The following is a 12,506-nucleotide window of genomic DNA, read 5'->3' as shown; positions in this document are numbered from 1 at the left end:
GCTGGGTCTCGACAAAGGAATTCAAGAGTCTTTCCACGGGAACCTCGGATTCCCGCCACTTTACTACATTATACTTTCATAGACCACCCGGGAGACGTGACTACGTTTCCTGGACACCGTCACGTATATCTCTCCTCGAATGTACTTCGAAGTACGTACTTGTACAAGTATGTAAATGGATCAGACCACCTCGTAACTGCAGCGGCAGATCCAGCGGCACCCCAGAGGGTCCCAACATAAATATGCCTTCAAACATGTATGATAGTAGTTAGTGCGGGGCAGGTTCTGGTGCACTTTTTGACCTTTGACCTTTGGGCCAAATAAGGCACACTGTGTTGGTCGTGCTGGGTCTGGCCCCGGGACCCCCCAGAGTTTGACCTTTGACCCCTGCCATGCCATAAATGTGCCATAAAGGTTCTTTTCCGTGGCGAACGTGCACTTGTGCACGTTCGGTGCATTCGCACCGTGGAGTAGTAAAATACGTACTATTCCCTGATTTGCACATCGTAGATGTGCATTGCATGCAGTGACATATTGCGCATGCGTGCATACGCACGCGGAGCGTGTGACCTTCAGTGGCCCTGCGTGTGGAAAAGACGCAGTGCAACACAAGGTGTACTAGTACACGTGTCATTATACTACTCCCTGATTCGCACTTCGTAGATGTGCAGCAAACAAGTGAGTTCACGTGCCATGCACTCGTTGAGCTCCAAGATCAGAACTCGGCTCAACGTAGTACTTGAAGTCACCGTTCCCATTACGTCATGTACATTTACATACACTCTGTTGAAGCACTGAAACATCGGTTTTCGGGGAATTCAACATGCGAATTTTTGAACATTCGGCGAAAAGATGGGTAATTTCTTCAAAACCACTGTTTTCGGCGAATTTTTCGCCCGGCCGATTTGGGAAATGCCAACTATTCATGCATGTACATTAGATGCATATTTCTATTTTGATCGGGATACAGTAAGAATCAACCGGCTACGCCCGGAGTATCATGCATTAAAACAATTATTGAAGGGGTGTCACAGTGAAGCAGTGTTGCTACGCACCACAAATCCCCTCTGCACTGTACCGAATCTATACTGGAGAATCCAGAGTGGCCAGCAAAGAGTCACAACCCGCGGGTATCCAGTCACACTAAGGCATGTCCACCATTCCCCACATATTCACCATAACAAAACACAATACTGTTTACTATAATACACTTTTATTTAAATAATTGACTTGGATGAGTCTGTAGAAGAGAACACAATGCACGCACACGCACGCATGCGCGGACACACACACGCACACACGCACACACACACATCTAGGTTATAGTGCTATACACGTATCTAGGGTTTAGGAAGCACGAGAATATGTCGAAGCACCCACACATACCCCTTCATGCAGTGTACTTCAGTAGCCCAACACGTTACGACCGCTCAGGACCATCACAAAACACATTACGACCGCTCAGGACCATCACAAAACACTACACACTGTTACTACACTGCATACACAGTTACTACACTACGCCTGTTACAAGTACTTACAAATAATTTTGAAAACAAATGGCACATCCCGAAGACGGCAGCTAGCTCCAGACCTTCATACATACGTCATCATCATCTGTAAAACCAAGCATGAGCGCACACAAACACTATTAGTGTCACGAATACGGAAGCAGGGTAAGACAAGAGGATACGAAACAAGTAAGTATCGCTATAACGAGGGGGTAAGTATACATGTAGACAGAGCAGTGCTTACTTACAGGGTCCGGATACGCTCCATGGCGTCCCGGTAGTCGGACTGCAACAGCAGCCCGACTTGCCGGCCCTCCCAGTAACGGGCCCGATGGGCCGCACCCGCCAGGTGTGCGGCCACGGCCTGGCCTCCCACCAGCCTTTCTCCACTGTAAAAACGAAAGAAACCGCAGAAAGCACAGTGTCATAGAGCTCTTTTGTTGGGGGAGAGAGCTAGGAGCACTGCACACTTGCCATTTGTCGCAATATATGATAAGAAAGAGGCGGCGCTTGACGCACCGCCTCAGGTGCTGGAACAGGGGTATTACCCCTGTCAGCTCCACACCGCAGTGGCAAGTGAACGCCATACTGTAAATGTAATGATACTGAAGTGAAGGTGTGAACCGCAAAGCAAGGCCTTTACCTTCTTCCTGTCGAATTCGCTCCCCAGCTGCATACCGACATCACCCGCTAAAATCCAATCATACCAAGTAATGCAAAGGTCATCAGTTGACCTTTTGGACTTTTCAACTCTTATCCAAAACCACCAAGAGGAAAAAACCAGGATGAAGAAGACGTCAGTTGTAGAAGCGTTTGTGGAGGAGTTGTTACATTATTCTCAGTAAATAGATATGGCTGATACATTCGGCGTAGACTTGGACGACCGGTCGTGGTCTCTCACCACGGGTCCTTTACTAATAGAAAGATGGACGCCAATAAGAACTGTTGTGGAGTTGGCAGATCAAAACGCGCAGCAAGAAATTTGGCACGTCGATGGTAGACTCCATCGGGAGGACGGACCAGCTCTTGTTGATAGTAGGGGAGTGTCCGCCTGGTGCTATGGAGGTCGCCTTCATCGCGTTAATGAACCGGCTTGGATAGGACGGGGTAGCATAGAGTACTACCTCAACGGCGCCCGTCATAGAGCCGGCGGTCCTGCAGTCAGTTATTATGACGCCACATGCGGTATTCTACGGTGGTATCACCACGGAAGACTCCACAGGTATGATGGCCCTGCAGTGGAAACATTTTCAGACCTTGGTGAAGACTCTGAGGGGTTCTACCGACACCGCGAAGAGTGGTATTGGAATGGCGTCAGACAAAGGATCGGCGACGGCCCTGCTCTGACGGAGAGATTTGATGGCGCCTATTTGCTGGAAGCCTGGTATGTCCAAGGGCGTCTACACAGAGTAGACGGACCAGCCAGGATCACTCGGAGTGATGATGGTATCACCATCCAGTGGTATTATCACGACCGGCTCCACAGGGAGAATGCGCCAGCCGTGATACGCAGGGAAGGTAACAACCGTGTACGGGAGTGGTACCGATACAACCTTCGGCATAGGGAAGATGGGCCTGCTTTCATCTCTCAGGAGGAGGGTATCTATCAGTGGTACCTCAACGGGGTGTATTACGGTGACCACCATCAAGACCAGGCAATACACCCCATGGAGCTGCAGTACATCAATGTAGTGCCTACTAAGGTAGACTCGTCAGCAATAAGTCATGAGCCCATTTGTGTGATTTGTCAGGATACCCTGGACCGTCCTCTATCCAAGTTGGAGTGTGGTCATGAATTTCACTTCCACTGTATCAAGGAGTGGATCAGTTCTGCCTCCAGCCCAACTTGCCCAACATGCCGCTACTCCATGACTGCTGAGGACTTGGTTGAGTTCTTGTAGTAATACATGACACCGCTGCGTGTAGGCGACTACGAATGACCAGTCATGTGCTACAGATGGACACGGACACGCCACCCTAAGTAGCCATGAGCGGCTATTTGGACAAGGACAACAAAGCACCTCGTGGGTGGCCAAGGTTGACACTAGCCACAAGTCTGGTCGCTCAGTTGAATAAGCTGGGTGTGCCCATGAAGACCATGCAGAGGACAAGACAGACTGGAAGAAACTGTGCAGCTCGACACTCGAGGACAAATCAGTATCAGCAGCTACTACACCTTGCTGATGATGCTCACAAGACAGAAGTGGGGAAAAAAACTGAATTTCTTTATTTAGTGCTCAACTACGCGAAATGTGTTATTATTATTATACATGTTCAACTGTAATCAGTCTGGCTGACTGCCATTCTCTACCACACATTACCGGACACTGTTGTGGTTGTCGTCGTTATCGTCGTCGTTGTTGATGTTGTAGTCGGTTGTTGTCGTCGTTATCGTCGTCGTTGTTGATGTTGTTATTGGTTGTTGTTGTCGGTTGTTGCCGGTTGTTGTCGTCGTTTGTTGTTGGTTGTTGTTGGTTGTTGTTGATGTTGTAGTCGGTTGTTGTCGTCGTTATCGTCGTCGTTGTTGATGTTGTTATTGGTTGTTGTCGGTTGTTGCCGGTTGTTGTCGTCGTTTGTTGTTGGTTGTTGTTGGTTGTTGTTGATGTTGTTGTCGGTTGTTGTCGTCGTTATCGTCGTCGTTGTTGATGTTGTTATTGGTTGTTGTTGGTTGTTGTTGTGTGTTGTTGTCGGTTGTTGTTGGCTGTTGGATGTTGTTGTCGGTTGTTGCTGGTTATTGTTGGTTGTTGTTGGTTGTTGTTGTTGTCGGTTGTTGTCGGTTGTTGGGTGTTGTTGTCGGTTGTTGGGTGTTCTTGTTGGTTGGTGTTGGTTGTTGTTGGTTGTTGTCGGTTGTTGTCCGTTGTTGTCGGCTGTTGCTAGTTGTTGCTGGTTGTTGTTGTTGGCTGTTGTTGGTTGTTGTTGGATGTTGTTGTCGGTTGTTGTCGGTTGCTAGTTGTTGGTTGTAGTTGGTTGTTGTTGGTTGTTGTCGGTTGTTTTCGGCCGTTGTCGGTTGTTGTTGTTTATTGTTGGCTGTTGTTGGTTGTTGTTGGGTGTTGTTTGGTATTGTTGTCGGTTGTTGCCGGTTGACGTTTGCTGTTGTTGGTTGTTGTTGCCGGTTGTTGTCGGTTGTTGGGTGTTGTTGTCGGTTGTTGGGTGTTGTTGTTGTCGGTTGTTGGGTGGTGTTGTTGGTTGTTGTTGGTTGTTGCCGGATGTTGTCGGTTGGTGTTGGTTGTTGTTGTCGGTTGTTGTCGGTTGTTGTCGGTTGTTGTTGGTTGTTGTTGGTTGTTGTTGGTTGTTGTTGGTTGTTGTTGCCTGTTGTTGGCTGTTGTTGTCGGTTGTTGTTGGTTGTTGTTGGTAGTTGTTGTCGGTTGCTGTCGGTTGTTGTCGGTTGTTGTCGGTTGTTGTTGTTTGTTGTTGGTTGTTGTTGGTTGTTGTTGGTTGTTGTTGGTTGTTGTTGGCTGTTGTTGTTTGTTGTTGGTTGTTGTTGTCGGTTGTTGTCGGTTGTTGGGTGTTGTTGTTGGTTATTGTCGGTTGTTGTCGGTTGTTGTCGGTTGTTGTGTTTTAACCCTTTGCGGTGCATCAGTCATTAACGACTGATATTGTGTACATACCGTAAAACTGTCGTAACTCCATCGATTTTAGTCCTGTTGCACATATCGAAATATGTAGATTAATCGTTATTTTGTTCATTATCCAGGAGGATGTTGCTATGATTCAGTACCATTTTTTCGCATAATGAGACAAGTTTGTGTAACGTTAGTGTGACGTGGGTATGCTGATTGGATGCGAGGTGGTGAGAGTATGCTGATTGGCCGATAACAATTAGTGGAAGGGATAAAGTAATGCGCTGCTTGTGCAGCGTAACCAAACACATGGTCTGTGGGAAACACCCTAGTAAAATAAACAAAATAATAATAACATGAATTGCCACCGGCACTTGAGAGACTCGAGCCCCGCCACCTTGTTCAAATCGGACTTGGTAGCTTCGTATTGGAACTTAATCTTCTTCTTTTTGAGGTATGACCGTACAAAACGCGCTTGGAGTTTTCATTTATTTTATTTTTTCATTGCAACTTTTTTAGCAGATGTCCACTCGTGAAACAACGGTGAATCTGGAACGAATAAATGGTCCATGCCAAAGGCATGACGAGTCTCGAAGTCTTCACATTCATGATGGAACCTTGTCATGATTGACGCATTCCTTGATGGTGCGCACATGAAATCAACCTGGCTCATCTTTTCCAATTCCATTCTTTTCACATCCTGCAACCCATACCCTACTAGTATCAGTGGGGACGCTAGAATCAGAAGAGGCAAGGCAGCACTCTTCCGTGGATGTATTACTCGACACAACACCACCCATACTTGTTTTCTAGAAGTTTTGAATATAATGATATATTGCAGTAGGAAGTAGTATACAGTCAAATAGGATAGGATAAGAATGAATGATCAGCTGTCTGATAAAGAATGCAGTTCATTAAAGACTTATTGGAAGCTCTCTACCAGCTGATCGTCTTGTTGAACGGCGACACTGCATAATGATATGAAGCTCTCAGTTAGCTGTTTCAGTTCCGTGGTAGAAAGTGTCATGTGCGCGTCCAGAGCACGATGAAAACATCTGGGCTCCACGTGGATGCAGACGATTGGAGCAACAGTAAGACGTACCTTCAACGCCTGCTCGTCAATGTCGAGGGAGACTGCCCCGGGGTAGATGAAAACATCTTGTTCCACATCCAGTTCGAACGAGCTGGTCGGGACTAGCTTGCTTTCACCGTTGATGTACACCCGACATTGACCGTCGGACGAACGTGATGGGTAGAAGTTGGTCTTGATCTTCTCCACACGTCCTCTTCGGAGAGTGTCACGGAGCGATGGACAAGTCTTGATCAAGTTCGTAATGATGAACTCAGTGGACTCATTCAGGTCGATGTAAACCTGTCCTTGAGCATCTTTGCGAGCTGTTGCCGTACTACCACAGGCTGGTAGAGCTCCTGAAGGGAAGTACATCTTATAACCAGGCTTGTAGAAGGATCTACCTGATGACTTGTAGGACAGTTGCATGTCCTCCTGAAACCCATCCACCACAATCTCTTTGTGGAGCTTGGTAGGAGCAGGTGGCACATAGCGACGCTTAGCCGGTACTGCGTTCGAAGAGAGCACAACTTGAGGAGGGTCAGCAGGAAGAGCGGAATTCTTCCTCACCCGTCGCTCGTAAAGGGAATCCATCTTCCAGGAAGCGAAGGCAGAACAACTCATCAGCACTGTATTCGATGAACGAATGACTCAACTACAGGACAACCATCTGTATTTATACAAGTCAGAGACGGGGGCGGATTGAAATGTTAAAAATATGTGTCAGCTAGATCAACCAATCACCATCAAGCCCGACACAAACATTTGCCCAATCAGCATTGAGCCCGCCAAAAACATTTGACCAACCAGCATCAAACTCACCAAAAACATTTTGTCCAGTCAGCGGCATGCCCACCAAATAATTATCTCATCTTAAAGATTCCTTACATGATACAGCCACTTTAGTGAACTGATACAGTATGGAAATAAGATCAAAGTCAAACGTGTGCAAGTTCTGAATCACGTGATCAAGTGAATAGGTTTCCCAACAATAGGCATCAATCAATGATGTCATAAGAGATGTATCAGATGGAGATAAAATCAGCAAATTCGTACGCAACGTGGACAGTTGAGATGATGACACCATCCTGGTCGACTCCATGAGATGCAGTACATATAGGAGTGGAAAATGCTGAGGAAGAGGTTTCATGATTCGACTGAACCTCAACCACGATACATTGCTACGAGGTAAGTAGGAACGCAGTTTACGTAGTACATCCACATTCGTATCGTATACTATGCAGGATAATGCTATAGCATAGTTTAAACTCTTGTACAAACAGGATTTTTTCATCGCAAGTAACTGCTCCCGAAGAGGGTGTACGCAAAGCTGATCGGATAAGAGTTCAGTTTTCGAAAGAAAATGCAAAAGATGACGATCCACACCGCATAACCGCTCATGTACAGCGTAACGCTTCTTCATCAAACTACATCTCCTATGCACATCATCTTCAGGGAAGTAAATCACCGCCATGACAAGTCCACACGAAGAACACACGTATCTTCCTTCATGTAAAACATGATCAAGATGTTGACACTGTTTTTCCTCCCCGTATTGCTCTTTTTCTTCTTCTTTCTTCTTAAATTCAGAATCCATCTTCACTCCTCACCAACATCCTCATTATGACACTATATCCAGCATGATATCTACTTTATATAACCAATCCTATCCAGGGCAATTATCAGGTACAACCATGGGGGTAGATGACCTCATACCCTCTCCGACGTGTTGGCGAGGGTATGAGGTCATCTACCCCCATGGTTGTACCTGATAATTGCCCCGGATAGGATTGGTTATATAAAGTAGATATCATGCTGGATATTTTTTTTTTTTTTTTTTTTTTTTTTTTTTTTTTTTTTTCTTTGGCATTACCCCCAGCACAGAGTACGGCTGGCTTTTCTCGGATTGGCTATCTCGCTGCTGACCGGTGGAATATGCTGCCTTCCACTGTTCGTACTTGTACCGATTACCGCTCATTTATTCGCTCATGCATAACCTTCCTAGGGGCTCCCGTAAGAAGACCATAGGTCTGTGGGAAACACCCTAGTAAAATAAAAGTTAATAATAATAATAATAATAATGATATAGTGTCATAATGAGGATGTTGGTGAGGAGTGAAGATGGATTCTGAATTTAAGAAGAAAGAAGAAGAAAAAGAGCAATACGGGGAGGAAAAACAGTGTCAACATCTTGATCATGTTTTACATGAAGGAAGATACGTGTGTTCTTCGTGTGGACTTGTCATGGCGGTGATTTACTTCCCTGAAGATGATGTGCATAGGAGATGTAGTTTGATGAAGAAGCGTTACGCTGTACATGAGCGGTTATGCGGTGTGGATCGTCATCTTTTGCATTTTCTTTCGAAAACTGAACTCTTATCCGATCAGCTTTGCGTACACCCTCTTCGGGAGCAGTTACTTGCGATGAAAAAATCCTGTTTGTACAAGAGTTTAAACTATGCTATAGCATTATCCTGCATAGTATACGATACGAATGTGGATGTACTACGTAAACTGCGTTCCTACTTACCTCGTAGCAATGTATCGTGGTTGAGGTTCAGTCGAATCATGAAACCTCTTCCTCAGCATTTTCCACTCCTATATGTACTGCATCTCATGGAGTCGACCAGGATGGTGTCATCATCTCAACTGTCCACGTTGCGTACGAATTTGCTGATTTTATCTCCATCTGATACATCTCTTATGACATCATTGATTGATGCCTATTGTTGGGAAACCTATTCACTTGATCACGTGATTCAGAACTTGCACACGTTTGACTTTGATTTTATTTCCATACTGTATCAGTTCACTAAAGTGGCTGTATCATGTAAGGAATCTTTAAGATGAGATAATTATTTGGTGGGCATGCCGCTGACTGGACAAAATGTTTTTGGTGAGTTTGATGCTGGTTGGTCAAATGTTTTTGGCGGGCTCAATGCTGATTGGGCAAATGTTTGTGTCGGGCTTGATGGTGATTGGTTGATCTAGCTGACACATATTTTTAACATTTCAATCCGCCCCCGTCTCTGACTTGTATAAATACAGATGGTTGTCCTGTAGTTGAGTCATTCGTTCATCGAATACAGTGCTGATGAGTTGTTCTGCCTTCGCTTCCTGGAAGATGGATTCCCTTTACGAGCGACGGGTGAGGAAGAATTCCGCTCTTCCTGCTGACCCTCCTCAAGTTGTGCTCTCTTCGAACGCAGTACCGGCTAAGCGTCGCTATGTGCCACCTGCTCCTACCAAGCTCCACAAAGAGATTGTGGTGGATGGGTTTCAGGAGGACATGCAACTGTCCTACAAGTCATCAGGTAGATCCTTCTACAAGCCTGGTTATAAGATGTACTTCCCTTCAGGAGCTCTACCAGCCTGTGGTAGTACGGCAACAGCTCGCAAAGATGCTCAAGGACAGGTTTACATCGACCTGAATGAGTCCACTGAGTTCATCATTACGAACTTGATCAAGACTTGTCCATCGCTCCGTGACACTCTCCGAAGAGGACGTGTGGAGAAGATCAAGACCAACTTCTACCCATCACGTTCGTCCGACGGTCAATGTCGGGTGTACATCAACGGTGAAAGCAAGCTAGTCCCGACCAGCTCGTTCGAACTGGATGTGGAACAAGATGTTTTCATCTACCCCGGGGCAGTCTCCCTCGACATTGACGAGCAGGCGTTGAAGGTACGTCTTACTGTTGCTCCAATCGTCTGCATCCACGTGGAGCCCAGATGTTTTCATCGTGCTCTGGACGCGCACATGACACTTTCTACCACGGAACTGAAACAGCTAACTGAGAGCTTCATATCATTATGCAGTGTCGCCGTTCAACAAGACGATCAGCTGGTAGAGAGCTTCCAATAAGTCTTTAATGAACTGCATTCTTTATCAGACAGCTGATCATTCATTCTTATCCTATCCTATTTGACTGTATACTACTTCCTACTGCAATATATCATTATATTCAAAACTTCTAGAAAACAAGTATGGGTGGTGTTGTGTCGAGTAATACATCCACGGAAGAGTGCTGCCTTGCCTCTTCTGATTCTAGCGTCCCCACTGATACTAGTAGGGTATGGGTTGCAGGATGTGAAAAGAATGGAATTGGAAAAGATGAGCCAGGTTGATTTCATGTGCGCACCATCAAGGAATGCGTCAATCATGACAAGGTTCCATCATGAATGTGAAGACTTCGAGACTCGTCATGCCTTTGGCATGGACCATTTATTCGTTCCAGATTCACCGTTGTTTCACGAGTGGACATCTGCTAAAAAAGTTGCAATGAAAAAATAAAATAAATGAAAACTCCAAGCGCGTTTTGTACGGTCATACCTCAAAAAGAAGAAGATTAAGTTCCAATACGAAGCTACCAAGTCCGATTTGAACAAGGTGGCGGGGCTCGAGTCTCTCAAGTGCCGGTGGCAATTCATGTTATTATTATTTTGTTTATTTTACTAGGGTGTTTCCCACAGACCATGTGTTTGGTTACGCTGCACAAGCAGCGCATTACTTTATCCCTTCCACTAATTGTTATCGGCCAATCAGCATACTCTCACCACCTCGCATCCAATCAGCATACCCACGTCACACTAACGTTACACAAACTTGTCTCATTATGCGAAAAAATGGTACTGAATCATAGCAACATCCTCCTGGATAATGAACAAAATAACGATTAATCTACATATTTCGATATGTGCAACAGGACTAAAATCGATGGAGTTACGACAGTTTTACGGTATGTACACAATATCAGTCGTTAATGACTGATGCACCGCAAAGGGTTAAAACACAACAACCGACAACAACCGACAACAACCGACAATAACCAACAACAACACCCAACAACCGACAACAACCGACAACAACAACCAACAACAAACAACAACAGCCAACAACAACCAACAACAACCAACAACAACCAACAACAACCAACAACAAACAACAACAACCGACAACAACCGACAACAACCGACAGCAACCGACAACAACTACCAACAACAACCAACAACAACCGACAACAACAGCCAACAACAGGCAACAACAACCAACAACAACCAACAACAACCAACAACAACCAACAACAACCGACAACAACCGACAACAACCGACAACAACAACCAACACCAACCGACAACATCCGGCAACAACCAACAACAACCAACAACAACCAACAACACCACCCAACAACCGACAACAACAACACCCAACAACCGACAACAACACCCAACAACCGACAACAACCGGCAACAACAACCAACAACAGCAAACGTCAACCGGCAACAACCGACAACAATACCAAACAACACCCAACAACAACCAACAACAGCCAACAATAAACAACAACAACCGACAACGGCCGAAAACAACCGACAACAACCAACAACAACCAACTACAACCAACAACTAGCAACCGACAACAACCGACAACAACATCCAACAACAACCAACAACAGCCAACAACAACAACCAGCAACAACTAGCAACAGCCGACAACAACGGACAACAACCGACAACAACCAACAACAACCAACACCAACCAACAAGAACACCCAACAACCGACAACAACACCCAACAACCGACAACAACCGACAACAACAACAACCAACAACAACCAACAATAACCAGCAACAACCGACAACAACATCCAACAGCCAACAACAACCGACAACAACACACAACAACAACCAACAACAACCAATAACAACATCAACAACGACGACGATAACGACGACAACAACCGACAACAACATCAACAACAACCAACAACAACCAACAACAAACGACGACAACAACCGGCAACAACCGACAACAACCAATAACAACATCAACAACGACGACGATAACGACGACAACAACCGACTACAACATCAACAACAACCAACAACAACCAACAACAAACGACGACAACAACCGGCAACAACCGACAACAACAACCAATAACAACATCAACAACGACGACGATAACGACGACAACAACCGACTACAACATCAACAACGACGACGATAACGACGACAACCACAACAGTGTCCGGTAATGTGTGGTAGAGAATGGCAGTCAGCCAGACTGATTACAGTTGAACATGTATAATAATAATAACACATTTCGCGTAGTTGAGCACTAAATAAAGAAATTCAGTTTTTTTCCCCACTTCTGTCTTGTGAGCATCATCAGCAAGGTGTAGTAGCTGCTGATACTGATTTGTCCTCGAGTGTCGAGCTGCACAGTTTCTTCCAGTCTGTCTTGTCCTCTGCATGGTCTTCATGGGCACACCCAGCTTATTCAACTGAGCGACCAGACTTGTGGCTAGTGTCAACCTTGGCCACCCACGAGGTGCTTTGTTGTCCTTGTCCAAATAGCCGC

At 45.5% G+C, this 12,506-nt stretch overlaps 1 long non-coding RNA gene across 1 annotated transcript; it reads right to left on the bottom strand.

Annotated features, from left to right (window-relative positions):
- Positions 1-1,196: 1,196 nt before the first annotated feature.
- Positions 1,197-1,925, bottom strand: LOC135810755 (uncharacterized). The gene is made up of 3 exons (XR_010552367.1): positions 1,760-1,925; positions 1,542-1,617; positions 1,197-1,240 (listed from the first exon to the last, which is right to left on the bottom strand). It is a non-coding gene; the product is annotated as an uncharacterized LOC135810755 (long non-coding RNA).
- Positions 1,926-12,506: the final 10,581 nt, after the last annotated feature.

Source organism: Sycon ciliatum, chromosome 2 (assembly GCF_964019385.1).
Source record: "Sycon ciliatum chromosome 2, ocSycCili1.1, whole genome shotgun sequence".
Classification (NCBI taxonomy): Eukaryota; Metazoa; Porifera; class Calcarea; order Leucosolenida; family Sycettidae; genus Sycon; species Sycon ciliatum.
The sequence above is the reverse complement of the archived record's forward strand: the minus strand, read 5'-3'. Positions and strand labels throughout refer to the sequence as shown.